The sequence below is a fragment of the Acomys russatus genome, chromosome 28 (assembly GCF_903995435.1).
Source record: "Acomys russatus chromosome 28, mAcoRus1.1, whole genome shotgun sequence".
In the NCBI taxonomy this organism is placed as follows: domain Eukaryota; kingdom Metazoa; phylum Chordata; class Mammalia; order Rodentia; family Muridae; genus Acomys; species Acomys russatus.
Genome location: NC_067164.1, coordinates 28,689,846 through 28,705,815, shown reverse-complemented (window position 1 = coordinate 28,705,815; position 15,970 = coordinate 28,689,846). Strand labels below are relative to the sequence as shown.

Genomic DNA, 15,970 nt, shown 5'->3' with positions numbered 1-15,970 from the left:
CTTGGCAATTAAAGTTTATAAAACAATCTAGGAAATTGTTAACATGGAAAGTACGTCAGTGGTTCTGGAAATTGAGCACTATATATAAATGTAAGTGAATTTGTGATTTTTGTTGCATTATACTCACAGCAAAATGCAAATGGTTTTTCACTCCATAGGCTCACAAAGGGCTAAGCAAAGAGAACAAGTATTCCCTTGGTTTATAAAGAAAGAGGATCATGTTTAATGGTGATGAAAAAAAGAATCAATACATTTCCTAAGTGTAAATCAAACTGGGGGCTTTTTGGCTATTTCCTCTTGCAATTTCATGTTTGAAATCATCTGACGTAATTCTCTGTGATAGTGTTTCAAAAAATGTATTCATCTTTAAAGTCTTCAGGGTGTACCATCTACTAAGAGGCAAGCAGATTCATGAACAATACAGAATTCACCAATAGGAGGGCCAGGGAAAGCCACCAGCTCTTTGCCCCTCTTACCACATTAGGCTATTCCAGACTCAGCCAGTAGAGTTCATCAAACCTGTTCATAGACGGAATCCCAGAGGTTTACACAAAGGTCAGTCTCTCTCCCTGATTCAATTCAACTAAGCCCAGAATCATTGATTCCCAGTGTGTGTGAGGAACCACAGCAACCACTGTATGGGGCAACTGAATAGACCAGGCATCCTTTCCCCCACCAGGAGCCTGGAGCACAGTAGGAAAGATCAAAGCCACATATAAATGATAGACCCCAGTGAGGATGGGGTCAATGGTCTGGAGAGCTTCCCATGGTGTCGGGAACACACAGAAAGGGAGATTGTCGTTGTGGTAGGGCTGAGGAAAAGTGTCTTCTTAGGCATTTAAAGTAGATCTTGACAAAAAGGTTTCAGGCACACAGGAATGGAGGACACAGAAGTGCCGGGAAGAGAAAGAAACATTAAAGAGAAAAACAGCACACACAACTCTGTAGAGACATCGGATGAGAGATGATACTGACAGGACTTTGCTATGAAAGAGAATGGTGATCTTTCAGAGGTCGGCATTTGTTCTGTCTTAGAGAAAGGGAGAAGATGGCGTCAGAAAGGTATTAGTGAGATCTAGGAGAATCTATCCAATGAAGAGTAGAGCTGACTTAGTCTTTTCGACCACTCATCATTCTCTGGTGAAGCAAGTACAGTGACTCCTGGCAGGAAACTGCAGACCTAAGTCTGTTTATCTTCCCCATCCATGCAATCTCTCAGAACTCTGCAACTCATTTTAAACCATTGATAGAACAATGGTTAGAACAAGTGGTCCGGCGGAACCACTTGAGACACCTGGCCAGTAGGATTTCTTACTGGCCAAACTCCATCTTTACCAGTGCTGGCCAGATTTCAGATACTGTTGACAAATATCTGCGATAGTCAACTTGGAAAAGACAAGGTTTACTTTACCTTACAGTTTTGGATGTGTTAATCCATTGTTCTCAGGCTCTCAGTTGAAGAGGTCCCAATGGGGAACACCTGGCTGAGCCGAGTAGTTCAGTTCATTGATGCCAGGAAACCAAGAGGAGAAAGAGCCCAACACCCCCATTAAGGAGATGCCTCAATGACCTAACTTCCTTACATTAGGCTGTATCTCTCAAGTCCCATCAAGTCTAATGGTACCAGGAGCTGGGGTCCAAGCCTTCAATATGAGTCTCTGGAAGCCATTCACTACCCATACTGTAGCAACCAGCTATGCTGTAGCATGCTGTATGGAGACAAAACATGCCAGAGTAGACATGGTAGTCTTGTAGGGTTGTCCAAGGAACTTACTAATCAAATGAAACTCATAACTGAAGAGATGTTATCATGGCTTTGTCAAACTACGGGCAACTTATGAGCTCTCAGAAATTAAACTACAAACATGTGCTACTGCTCTCTCTGTCCCTGAGCATCCCCATCTTTAAAGTAGCCTTGCTAACAATGCCCAGCTGATGCACGTATCATCAGGAAGAAAGGGGTTGATATGTGTACAATCAACAATGCCTAATGTGTAGGAAAGTGATTAGCAGTTAACAGTTGTGTGTTAGCCTCAGCCCCCTCCACTGCCAGAACATTCATCCTGTATCAGTTCTAAGAGATTTTATCTTGCCAAGTTAAAAGGTGGTATATTAAGCACAGGAGAGCAAAGTAGGGGGTGGGGAGAGGGAAGGAGAGGGAGAGAGAGAGAGAGAGAGAGAGAGAGAGAGAGAGAGAGAGAGAGAGAGAGAGAGAGAGAGAGAATGAATCTAGAATTTATTCATTGTATCCACTAATCTCCTTAAATTCACATCCCAGAGATGAAAGGATTATTCTGAAGCAGGATCAATACTTGGTTCATTTCACATCCTAGAACTTTCTTTAGAGCCCAGGAAAGCCTGAGGCTGCAGAAGCATCAGCAAAATTTAAATTATTTTGTAAGTCTTAAGCTTCAAGAGTTATTGTGTTCTCCTCCCGGACTGTGCCCCCTCCCGACCCCGACACACCCCCCCCACCCCTGCCATGCCATCTAGCGTTTTCCTCAACATTCTCAATTTCTCTCTATTTCCAAATGTGAGTGCTCACAGGTGCCATTCTGCTGACACGGACACAGGCACTTCAGCAAAGATAGCTGCCAGAAGACGTTAAACGATTTCATTCACTTTAATGCACTGCGACTAATTGCGGGAAAACAGCAAACAGCACATCAGGACTATGTGTGTGTGTTGTAACCACTTGGCATCGTGGCAGCATGCATTAAATAGAATTTTAAAAAATATTGGGTAACTAGTGGGCAAGTTCCTTTGCTTGGTGGAAATCTGTGTAGCTATAGTTTAAGGAAGGAGCAGGGGACTTTTTATCCTTTTTTTTTTTTTTTTCTGAACTACATGACATCAGCCATTTCCAAGTCTACTTTCTCATTAAGGAAAACTATTAGACACAGAGGGGAACATATAGATTTCCCAAGCTCATTTTTTACAGTGAGATGCCCTATATTTTAAGGGTTTCCTTAACAAAGGTGGTTGCATCTGGGAATTATTATGAGACAAGTTTAAATACAAGGAAACTGTAAGTGTCCCACATAATATGTCTGCATTCGTTAAGGGGTTAAGGCTGAACCTTGGGTTTTGTGCATGCGGGATAAGTATTACATACCCATTCACTGAATCTCAGGGACAGAACATTAGATATCCTAGGCTGGCCTTGAAGTTGTGATCCTTCTGTTTCTGTTTCTGCAGTGATGGGATCAAAGGCATGCACTACCAGGTCTGAATTAATATGTTTAATTTCGTCAATGGGAAGTGGATTGGTTTTCTGAAGAAACATCAGATGACATGAGATTGTTCCCTTCTTTATGCAAAGTCCCACAATGAGAATGACAGCAGAAATATTTGGCAAGCCCTTTGCTTCTGGAGGAGATTCTGAGGGACAGGTAAACACACGTGAAAGGCAACCGTCAGCATTGGGTATGTAAAGCCGGGCTGTTGGTAAACAGAGCCAACAGCAAGCCAACAAAAGGGGCTGTTAATGTCCCATCCTCCTTCCTGACCAAAGCTGATTAGAAACTCAAGTCCAGCATTTCCTTCTTAAAAGCTGATGGAATAGTTCCCCAATGCCCAAAGGCTCCTGTGTGAGGCTTTTGTTGGGATTACTGCATACCATGTGTGTGATGGAAAGGTCTGGAGGAGAGTTTGCAACAGGCTATGGGTCTTCTCTAGACTGTTTGAGCTGGAAAGGAGGGATGCCAATTGTCTCCAGAATATTGAGAGGTGGTATGTTACAACCCCCCACCCCATCATGGAAGCATCTTGGGGACTGAGTTCTGGCTTCGGAAACAACAAGCCACCTAACATCATTTGGTTAGAAAAATCCTCCACTTAATCTGATTTAGTAGAATAACTGTTTCATCCTCAAATTGCCCTTCTTTTAGGTTCTCACAATACCTTTATTTGGCAAGTCAGGATTTCTGTCACTGCGAGAAGATACAGAGGCAAAGCTATCACTGATGTCCACTCTCTCGGGAAGAACGTACACACTGTAAGACCACCTGGGATCTTCAGTAAACCGCACCCAAGAGAACCACCTACCCAAGCTCACAGTGGGATACACTGGAACCCAGCAAGCCTGATTGGGAAGATTGTGGCTGGAGTATACTCTGTCCTCAAGCTGCTGTTGCTAAGCACAGAGCAATAAAAACTTGTAGGGAAATCCTGGGGCACAGTCACACTAATGTACAGGACAAACATTGTTGGCAACACAATTCTGAAGTGAAATGTATGGTGTTAGACAGAGACTGGGCAGGTGAAACCACTGTGCCTAGCGCCAGAGAGATCCTGAGGCTACTGTGTGTGCAACAGCCCCCCCAGAGAGAGCCAGTTGTAAAAGCCCTTACATGCAGACACCACTGGATAAAGGGCAGTGGGAATTTGTCTGTATGAAAACTGAAAATAATTGACTGTAGTCAAGTTTTTGAACTCTTGTTTGTGTTGGCGATTGTAAACCTTCTGAATAGGAACATGGAGAAAACATAGAGAGTCTAAGCATTCACCACTAAGATAGCAAAAGGACACATGTTGTCAAGACTAAATTAGTTTTTTTCCAGCGGCAAAAATGCTCCAGATATGTGTCTAGATTACCTTTCATCTCATGCTCATCCCTTTTCTACCTAGGGTTAAACAGGATTTTCAAATAATTATGTTATAGGTTTTGGTGTTCTCTCCACATTTGGCTGTATTCATGGCATATAGTACTGTTTTGTGAGTTATGCAATCATGTAACTCATTTTGCATATTTGTTTAACTTTTAAAATTTTGGAATATATATATATGTATATATATATACCTGCGTGTACATCTATGTACCACGTGTGTGCCTGATACCAAAGGGGACCAATAGAAGGTGTCAGATCCCCTGAGGGTAGAGTTACAGATGGTTGTGAGTTGTCATGTGGGTTCTGGGAATCAAATCCAGGTCCTCTGGAAAAGCAATCAGTGTACTTAACCATTGAGCCATCTCTTCATTTATATGTTTTTTTAAAAAAAAATAGTTTTAAGCTCACGATAAAATTGAGAGCAAAGTAAAGTGATTTCCTTTCTACTCCATGCCCCCTCACCGTGCACAGCTTCCTCTATTGTTAGCACCCGTCTCCAGAAATGTGCATTCCTTATAACTGATCAGCTACAGTGACACATCCTCATGCCCACAGATAGATATGTGAGAGTTTGAAATTATGGGTATTGCTTTAAAGCCCATAAACAAAAGGAGAAATCAGTCAAACTAAAACCTCTTTTCTTCTATAGAACATGCCACGAAGAGTGAAAAACGGGAAGCAACATTTGAACTATGAGCAAATTTTTGTTAAGCACTAGATGTTTATTCTTTTATTTGTACTTTAAAATTCAAATAATTATTATGCAACATAGGATTCCTTGGTCTTACTGGGAAATCCAAGTATCTAGTAATGCCAGCCTTGTATTTCAGGTTGGGAAGAAGTGAAGAAAGTAGCGGTAGCCTCCTTCAGAGAGGCTATACGCTGGCACCTTGTCACCTCTCTTCCCACTGTAACGCTGACACCAGGGCCAACTGTTACTGTGAACTCTTGTTGCATGCTTGTCTCGCACAATGTAGGACATGTTCGCATTGTTCCCAGTCTCTGAGATGGAGGGGAAGACATAAAGAATGACTCAGAAGGCCCAGAGAATGTTCCATGCAGAACTATAGAGAATATCTAGGTTCGAAAACTTGATGGCTGCCTGCTTAAGTGTTTAATATGCAGTTTTCATATCTAGATCAAGACTCTCTGGGCTGCAGAGATGGCACCTATGTCTTTATTATATAAGCAATGGATGCCTGACCCTTGCAAGCATCTCCGAGTGCAAGTGAACCTCCTCCTCTAACATGCTTGGAAATGCAATATTTACTGACTTTCAAGATGGCAACTCTCTCTTCATGTCTTTAGCACTCAGCCATCCAACTCTCATCCCTATGGAAAAACACGCCCTAGACACCCGGGGACTGTCCTAATCTCGAGACACTCACTGTTAGACGGCTCAGCAGGACTAGTGCCAACTCTGGCAGAACTTATTATCCACACACATAACGTTCCTAGGAGCTGGCATGAGTTTGCTTTTGATTTAAATAAGAGCGAACACGTAGGGTTCATTTTAGCTCTAACACTGGCACTTCTATAGAGAATTAATCAGAGAGCAGATTTGCTCCACTAAACTGTTCCTATTAATGATACGAGTCAGCTCTCTGAATGATTATTTCTCCAAGCAGCAAGGGTCCCACAAGGAGGAAGATGGTGAGAAGCAGCACCTCCCGTCGAGGCTGTGATCCCACTGAACACCCTTCCATCTAAGGCAGGGAAGCCTGAAGCTTTGGTGCTTGGCTCTCACAACCAGAAGCAGTGTCCTCGACCCTCGAAGCCATATATAATGACAAGTCAAAAAAAAAAAAAAAAAAAAAAAAAGTGGCAGGTGTGCCCTTGTGCCCTCAACACGACTTCCAGTCAAGCATTGCTCCAATATTCTGCTTCAATGAAACGGAGCCTCTTTGAGCTTCTATGGTAGTAAGTTGTCTTCATTGAAGAAAACGGTGTTTCACTAGAACATGGTGTGCTGGACTTAAAAGGGAAGAAATGACTCTTAACGGGAATAGGATCACATACCCCCTTTTATGTGAGTTTTGATGGCATATTCTGACCTACAAAGGGGCTTCTACCGCATGACGTTTTACACATCTCCCTCTATAGCTAGCATGTGCCAGGGTCTCTTGACACTGAGGGTGAGGTAAAATAGTCAAGGCAGCACACCTGTTTAAACTCTCTCACCCTGAGGAGGTACTGCCCTCCTGATAAGCCTGCTGAGAAGGACTTTTCTTGAGCATACCATGATCGCACACAGTTGTCTCAGGGGTTAGGACACAACATATGTAATGAACATTTACCCAATTACATGCGAATGCAAAGAAAAGTACAAAGAAATCAATGAGATCAGTGAAAAACCATGCATGAGATGCACAAGGCCACTGCTTATATTAACTTAAGGCCTAGGATGAGGGCTCTCCACAGCCAGGAAAGATCTGTGTGCATGTGAGCGACTATCTCATAAGGGGAGCGTACTAGATAACATTTGTAGTTTTAGGTTCCCCACCGTTTGGGAGCGTTACGGGGACGTCATCATCTGTGCACAATCAGCTTAACATCTCCCCAAAAGGGACAGCTCCTGGACTCCCAGCCTTGCTCACTCCGCTCTAGCAACAACATCCGGGATGCTGTCTCAAAGCCACGCTCATTTACATGCTTTTGCGCATGCTCTCTGCACAGAACACGCTTCCGGAAGATATTCAGATGCCTTTCAAACATGATCTCATCAGAGGGCGTCATCGCCGACTGCTCCATCTCAGTTGATGCTTCCAGTTCATTTTGCGACCCCACGCCTCTTTTCGCGTCTCTGCCTAACACCGAGAGTGTGTTTCCTTTAATATTACATGTCTTCCTGGTCCATTAGAAGTGAGCTTGCGCGGGTTCAGGGACGGTATCTGGTCTGTCTGCTTCTGTATAAACCCCCTTAGTTCAGAGTTTTATTTCACCCACAGTAGCAGGAACTAAATAAATATGTGAAAGTGAGTAAATGAAGCTGCCATTGTGTAGTCCTTTAAAAAAAAAAAAAGAAAGACCTGGTACTTCCTTGAATGTGGCAAGCTGTGACATACCTTGAGATGTATCATTGCTCCATTCTAGAAGCTGTGTAAACACATGCACCAGTGTCCATACAGAGTCTAATTTAACATCAAGAACAAATGCACCTCAATGTAATAGAACAGCATTTTATCCCTTGGTCTGTTTTTGCGGCACAGATATTAAAAAAAAAAAAAAAAAAAAAAAAAAAAAAAAATATATATATATATATATATATATATATATATATATATATATATATCTCGAAACAGTCTTGCACCACATACTCACAAGAGGCTCAATAACTGTTAATTCCTGGTGAGTTGTTGTTTTGCAATTGTGTAAACCGTTTCTAGTGGGAAAGGAAAAGAAATCCCACCTTGCTTTTAGACTAGAAAAAACAAACAAAAACTATTTCCTACACTGTAAATTCCACAGATATATCTCAGGCTCACATACAGGTTGCACACAGAAAGTAAGCGAAGGATTGTCTTTCTATTAAAATGATTCTGTTTGCTGCACCAAAGCAGCAATCAAAACAAATCAATGCTGATGCTTCTCTGGAGAGAGCAATGGAACTATTTGTCCTTCTCTGTGATTCTCATGCTGATGTCTAAACCGCACGAGACGCAGCTGCCTTAGCATAGGTACTCTCCAGGAAACTGTTAGCCACAGCTGAAGCTAGAGAATCGATCCAGGATTAGCACTAGAATTTTTATAATCTATACTTAAGTCTCTGTTTGGCTATCCAGATAACAAATGTATCCCATAAACATAGCTAAGTATTAAATATTATAATCAATAACAATATAACATACTTCCTATTATCTTGTGTCTATAGTCAAGTGAATGACAATATCCCAATATTAAAAACAAAATCTATCAACTTGTTCATTTTATGTTACATCCACTCATTCAAATGTTTAATGCTGTCTAATATAGGGAAAATGATTTTGCCTGTAATTGACATGTTAAACTAAGAATTTATCCCTCAGCTAACGAGTTCCTATCTTTAGCCATTGTTAATCTAGGGTCTGCTATTAAAGCAATAGATTGTATGATTATAGTACTTAAACTGCAATGTTTGCTTACAAAACACTTTCGCATAAACATTGCTCGTAAACCGTCACAGCCCACTGCTTCACATGGTGAAATCTGCTAACATGCCTTTGGTTTTTGAAGTGATATGCCAAGCCAAAAACCAAGTCACTAGTTTGATTAACCATTCAATTCCATTTAGGTAGCTGTATATTTAATGACAGCTTGCTACATAATAGGTGTTGGAAATGTGAGCCATATGCATCAGTGTAGCAGCATACTTAAGTATGGTAAAATGAAATATTTTTTTCAGAGCATCTAATAAACTTGTGTGTATGTATGTACATATTCATATATGTACACATAAACAGCAAGCATATAAATTCACATATATATATATACATATATGTATCATATAAATCCAAGTGAATATGGTATATTGTTATAAACATGTGAGGTCTTTACCCTAGAAGCCACATGTTATATGCTAACCATTTGTAAATAAGTTGTCATAGGCAATTATATCAGTAATCTTTCAGAAAATGAAATGTTACTTAATATAGTGACAGGCAGTGGCAGTCTTAGAGACACTAACTTTATAGTTACTACATCTAGAAATTGAATAATATTTGAGCAAACCACTCTTATGTAGTAATGTGAAAGCGGAATTATCAGAGTAGGGAGCAACTTTCATAGCTGAATTGAGAAATTTCAGGGAGAAGTCCTTAAGCTGTTGGCCAGATGTTTAGATTTTAAAGTCCTGCCCCGGGGGTTTGACCCTGATGGAGAGGCCTTGAACAAGTCGAACTCCTAGTGCAAAAGGCTACGTCTTTGGAGAAGTGAAACAACTAAGGTTTGATTTTCAAAGAAGAAGCAGTTCCATTTTTAAATAGAAAAGCAGGCAGGCAAGGAAGGAAGGACAGGGGGAGGGAAGGAAGGACGGAAGGAAGTGGTGGTGGTTGGGGGAAGAGCTGGCTCTGAAAACAAGGTTCTGTGGAAATGAGACTGGTCAAATTCTGTGGTCACCAGAAGTAAAAGAGACCATGGCAACTCATATTTCCAGTTTCACCTGGAGAAAGCCTTACTGGGAAAATTCGGTATAATAATTGTTCTCTAAATCTCAGAAGGCCTTTGATTGAATATGTGTTTTGTACTGGGGATGTTTCTAGAAATGACAGGGCAGCCAGATGATTTATGTATTTCTTTTTCCCAAACTAGCATGTTTCAGAGTCTTCCCTTGGCCCCGACTAGCTCCACACAGGGCTTGGCTGAAGGGCCCTCTCACGCCTTTACAAATGGCCTCCACATTCTATTTTCATAGTTAGGATTTGGTTTTCTTTGCATCTCTGTTCTTAAGATATTCGAAGTAAAACGATTGCTTATTCTATAAGCATTCTTTGGATACTCATCCTGAGATGCCATCCCGTGAACCAGCTGGGATGGGAAAATTTAGCCAGCAAAGGTTTAACCACAGCTATGATGCTTTGGTTTCGGTTTCAAACAAACAAACAAACAAAATGCAGTCATTGCTATCCCAGGATCACAGACTCAGTTCAGCCCTGAGATTCCGTGCGACTCCATAGTCGATGCATGGAGAAGATGCCAGCCATCCTTATAAGAGTTAAGAACATCATCAGTTGAAACACTTTTAGCATCCCATGATTCAGATGAGGGTTCAGATCCCATAGCTTGATAAAGGGTGGGGCTTATTCTGTTCAACTTGCCATTTTACAGAGGTTTTCCCATCTAGCCAGGTTATATGGATGCCTGTCTTCTTGTTGCTCCAAGCACCAGTGCTTAGGTGTGGAGCAGCCTGCTCCCGACCTTTGCTTCTTTCTCTTGAGAATCCTTCCCCTGTTTCCCACCCAGGGAACACCCAGCCTCTGAGCAGGATAGAAGATGTCACTTAGAATCATTCAACTTCAAGGCCTTTCATAGAATCACACTCCTTTGTGGGGAGCAGGGAGTCTAGCGAATTTGGGCAAATGTCTTTTGGCTCATGTGTAAGGAGGCTTAAGCTGTTAGAACTTCTCCCAGAGGATTACAGAAACACGCATTTCCTCAAATGATTAAGTTATTTCATGTTATCTTTCATGTACTTTCTGATTTACAGGCTCCCCTTATCCTAGAATCTGTAAGATAATAACAACTTTAAAAAATTCTTTTACTGGTGTGTGTGTGTGTGTGTGTGTGTGTGTGTAAATGCATGCCTGTGTGTGTATATGCATGCATGCATGTGTGTATTGACTGTGCTTTCTCTATTATTACTTTTGTTATTTTTTATCTATTTGTTTTATGGAGAGGGGAGAGAGAGAGACAGAGAGAAGGGAGAGAGAGAGAGAGAGAGAGAGAGAGAGAGAGAGAGAGAGAGAGGGAGGGAGGAACAGACAGAAAGACAGACAGACAGACAGACACCGAGACAGAGAGACAAGACAGAGAAGAAGAAGAAGAAGAAGAAGAAGAAACAGAGAGACAAGACAGAGAAGAAGAAGAAGAAGAAGAAGAAGAAGAAGAAGAAGGAGAAGGAGAAGGAGAAGGAGAAGGAGAAGGAGAAGGAGAAGGAGAAGGAGAAGGAGAGGGAAGGCATGGAGTTGGGTGGGTGGGTGGGTAAGGAGGTGGAAAGGATCTGGGAGGAGTTGACAGACATGATACTATGATCAGAATATAGTGTATGAAATTTTTATTTTCAATAAAAACAACAACAATTCTTTTACTGGGGCCAGAGGCTTGACTTTGAAGGGAAAGGCATTAGTCACACAAGCCAGGCTACCTGAGTTGGTTCCCCAGGACCTCAAAGGTAGGACAGAACTGTTTCCACAAAGTTGTCCTCTGACCACTCCCACTATGCTGTGGCAGGTATACCCTATACATATATCAAACACACACACACACACACACACACACACACACACACACACACACACTGTGTAAAAATTTAAAATACTGTCTTAAGAATTGGGTAAAGAACTCGTAAAAATTCCTCGTTCTACTAGAGTAATTGAGACTCTATCCCCCATTTCTTCATAACAACAGAACAGTCAGCCCGAGTCACTTAGTCTAATACCTTGCATTAACGCACCTCTGTTGATTACTGCCCGACCCTTAGCACACTGAGAGGTTAGACATTTCGTCATGTTCGTTGATCTCATTTGCCTTTGACTCTACAAATAGGAGCTCTCTTTGAGTCAAGCTGTACATTCTTGGACTGAAGCCCAGGCTATTAACACCATTTCAAAAGGTGTGGAGTAATACTCCTGTCAGGACCAGAGAGGAAAAGGATGCTTTTTGACAGACCAAACTCTAATTCTAAATGTTGGAGCATCCCCTCTTGCTCACCTCCATCAAGACAACAGGATAGTCGCTTGAAATCAATTACCATAAAGCCCCTCCCCCCAGGCTTCACTAAACCAAAAAATGGCTAGCATCCATGCCAGGGTCTCACCTTCAGAACACATTGATTAATTATTTCCCTAAAGAACACAGAAGAAGACTAACTATACAAATATTTGTGTTTGACAAACATCCTCTGGTATATAACTGAAACACGGCCCATCCCTGAACGTCTCCTCACTTAGCTGGTGTGGGATTGCCGGGCAAAGACCCTCATTAGCCAGGCTCTTCAGGGAGCAGTGGATTTCAAAGGCACATGCCAGCGGAGGGTCATTTACATCTTTCATAATTCCAACGATGGCCGCCCTTTACATGCTACCATGTCAAATCACCTCCGTTGTGATTTATGGGAAAGGAACTGAATGGGAGCAAACTTGCAATGATTGGATTGATTCCATCGCAGAGATCCCTGCACTTTGGCGGCATATGTTGTGGGGGAGGGAGTGTGACTCAAGTGCAGACATTCCCTTGTAGAAGTGTGTGGGAGGACACTGTCTAGGAAAGAATTTCTCAGACTTCTACATATTGTGTGTGTGTGTGTGTGTGTGTGTGTAACAGTGAACACTTTGCCTTTTACACATCTCGATGATTCTAAAGCACGTGAGTCCAAATTTATAAGCAACATCAGAGAATGCTGGCACTGGAGGTGATTTACAAATTTTAATTGCGAATTTCCTATCACCAAGGTCTCGTCAAGTGCGCATTGGAAAACTCTGGTGAACGGTAACTACTGGGGCAGGATCTGCTAATGACTCGTGTATTTATTCTCCAGACGTTCTGTCGTGCATGGAGGTAAACTAATGATGCTTGAAGTCTTGCTTCTGTTATGTTAGTTGGGATTACTTGGAAAATAGTCCAGCCACCAAATAAAGTAAGGACACACTGGGTCAAACAAAATTAATTAGCTTTATTTCCTGTCTAACTCCTATGCATCTTTAATATGCTAATAAAACTTTGTACCTGCATGACAAAGTATACAGTTGGTTATACATCACAAGATGAGTTAACAAGCTCATTTTTGACTGAGGACTAGTAACATTTAGCAGAATTAGTTTTAGAAAGAGCATAATAGGAGATGCTGGGGCAGAGCTCCAGAGATCAATACACCCAGACTCTACCATCAGCACTTCCTGCAGAGATCACGTTCTAATGTCAAGCTCTACCCCCATCCATTAGCTTTAACACTGAGTCAACAAGAGGAAGCACTTGAAAATTATCTTTATTATGGTTTTGGGATAATGTAATTATACCATCTTGTACACATGGCAGCAGTATTAGTAGTCACCACTCCCTTTAGGATTCATTCCTGGGCAATGCTGATCTTTCATGGTTTCTAAGTGGGGAATGAGATCAAAACAACACAAGAAGGCCAGAGTAACAGCCCAATGGGTAAAGGTGCTTGCCGCCAAGCTTGACAACCTGAGCTCTGTCTCAAGGACCTACATGGTGGAAAGAGAGAATCAAATCCTGCAAGTTGTCCTCTGACTTCTACACACATGTTTATTGCACATGCACGCATGCAAGTGTGCATACTCACATGCATGCATACATACACATGCATTCATGTATGCATGCATGAGCATGCAGAAGCACGCACACATGTATCTGCACACACACACACACACACACAGTAATAAGGTGTCATAATATTTTAAACAAATGTCATAAAAGCACCCTACCTGATGCACTCTGGCTGCTGGGGAACTCCAACGCAAACCTTAAGCCCATGAGAAACATATTCTGGCTACCTGAAAACCTTTTCCTGAATAATGGTTTATTCTTTTTTTAAATAACTGGCTGTCTTGATGTTTAACTCCTGTATCATTAGAACTGGGTTAATAAGCTTCCTCTTAATGAACATGAAAAAGAATATGAGGTGTGAAGATTTAATTGAGATAAGTAAGACAGAATATTCAATTTGGCACCTCAGTGGTGGCAGGCATAAAAGAATGGGTGGCTATTGCTAGTGGCAGAAATAGTGCTTTTTTTTTCTTTACCACATTTGCCTTTTTCTTTGGAAAAAGAAACATAGCACAGAGGAATAAAAGATGAATATTCTTTCTTGTTTCCTTCTCCTTTATATCTATTCCTCAATATGAACATTCTCCACTGCTTCAGCTTTAAAACTTTTGGAAGATTCTTAAATGAATGTTATCATTTATCCATTTTAAATTGTTTATCCATGGTCTATATGAAGAATATGGTCTCATTTACAAAATATATTCTGGTAGGTACAAAATCTTCTGTGTTTATGAAATTGAAATAATAAGCAAAATCTTATTTATTTATTTAGTTAGTTAGTTGGTTGGTTTTGTTCTGTTGCTCAGGCTGACTGTAAAATCCCTCTGTAGCCCAGGCTGGTCTTCCACTTCTATCTCTTCTGCTTCCATTCTCAGTTGCTAGAATTACAGGGAACACTGCCATGCCATGCCTCACTGCCTAAGGACCATTTTTATTTAAACTTTTGACTTAAAAATATCCTTCGACTTAAGCATAGCACACGTATGCAAAGTCACACAGACCTGGAGTAAACGACTGAGGGAACTTTCAGAAAGTGAAAATACCCAGTGTGGATGTTAGCATACCTGCCCCCAGGCTGCCTAGCAACCTATGATGTCATCATCTGCCTGCCACTAGGTGTGCCAGCTGCCTAGGATATAAAAAGGGCAAACCCACCTCGTCCCTCTCTTTCTCTTCCTCTTTCTTGTTTCTCTCTCTCTCTCTCTCTCTCTCTCTCTCTCTCTCTCTCTCTCTCTCTCTCTCTCTCTCTCTCTCTCTTCCCCCTCCTTGGGGCACCCCTCTTCTTTCCTGCTGTCCCCACGCTTCTATAATAAACTTCTCCATATCATGTCTATTCCTGGCATCACACATAGAAAGTCAATAAAAAAGAGTTAGATCATGTGATGAGAGTAGTGAGGACAGGCTACACTGCCCAGGTTTCTTGATCGGTCTTTCTTGGAGAGGCAAGCAGGGTCGACAGCAGCCTGCAGACAGCAATGTAAGCAGGGTGTATATTTGCCTGCCCGTCAGACTGCACCAGAACAGGTGTGCAGAAGGCTTTGCTCTGGAGGTCATCACCACTGACTCATGAGTTTATGAGACTGCCCTTCTAAATTTGATTACGGAATATAATGTAGGGTTAGAACCACCTTTTCCCGTTTCACATTGTTTGAGAGGTAATGCAAGCAAATGTTTGTAGTCAGTGTGCCTTTGGCTGTTAACTCTTGTACAGATTTTTTAAATTGGGGAGAGAGGCATTTAAATCAAACAAGCAAGTAGCATACCTATAAAATACACATTAGGATATCAGGAATTAATCAGTCTTGGGAGATGCCTTGATTTTGAGAATTTGTAACTGAATCTTCAAAGTTTATGAATCAAACTTATCAACAAACCATTTAGAAAGCAGAGGTGTTAAAGGAACTTGACTTTTGATCTGTACAAGTCACCTTGCTTACTAGAACAGAAAAGACTCAATTCAATCAGAAACTCTGTGGGGCCCTAAATATCCCCCAGATTGAATTCAATTGGGAACTTTGTCATGCAGAATTTAACAATAGTTTGTCCTTCAGTCTCCAGCTCCCTGGTGTTCCTGGCCTCCTGCCAGAACCTTCTCCAGACAGCTTGGGCAGACTGTGAGAGGAGGAGGGAAGGAGGAGGGCACGAAACACCCTGCCAGTTAAAAGGGAAAATTAGTAGGTGTGAGGAGCTGCACAGGATGATGAGATCCTTGGGAGCTTACTTCCTCCAGTGACAAGAAAACCTGAGAGGTTATTTAAAAAAAAAAAAGTCTATAACGGGAAGGAAGCAAATTTTGTGGGAGTTGAATGTTTTCCATAAGTAAGACAAAATCAGAGCTGGGAGAAAAAAGTAGTAGGAGGGAGGATGAATGGATGGATGGA

General features: G+C 41.6%; 1 protein-coding gene across 1 annotated transcript in view; it reads right to left on the bottom strand.

Moving 5' to 3' along the window:
* Nucleotides 1-15,970, bottom strand: part of Grip1 (glutamate receptor interacting protein 1) — a 361,954-nt gene that overhangs the window by 214,810 nt on the left and 131,174 nt on the right. The window lies entirely within an intron of this gene.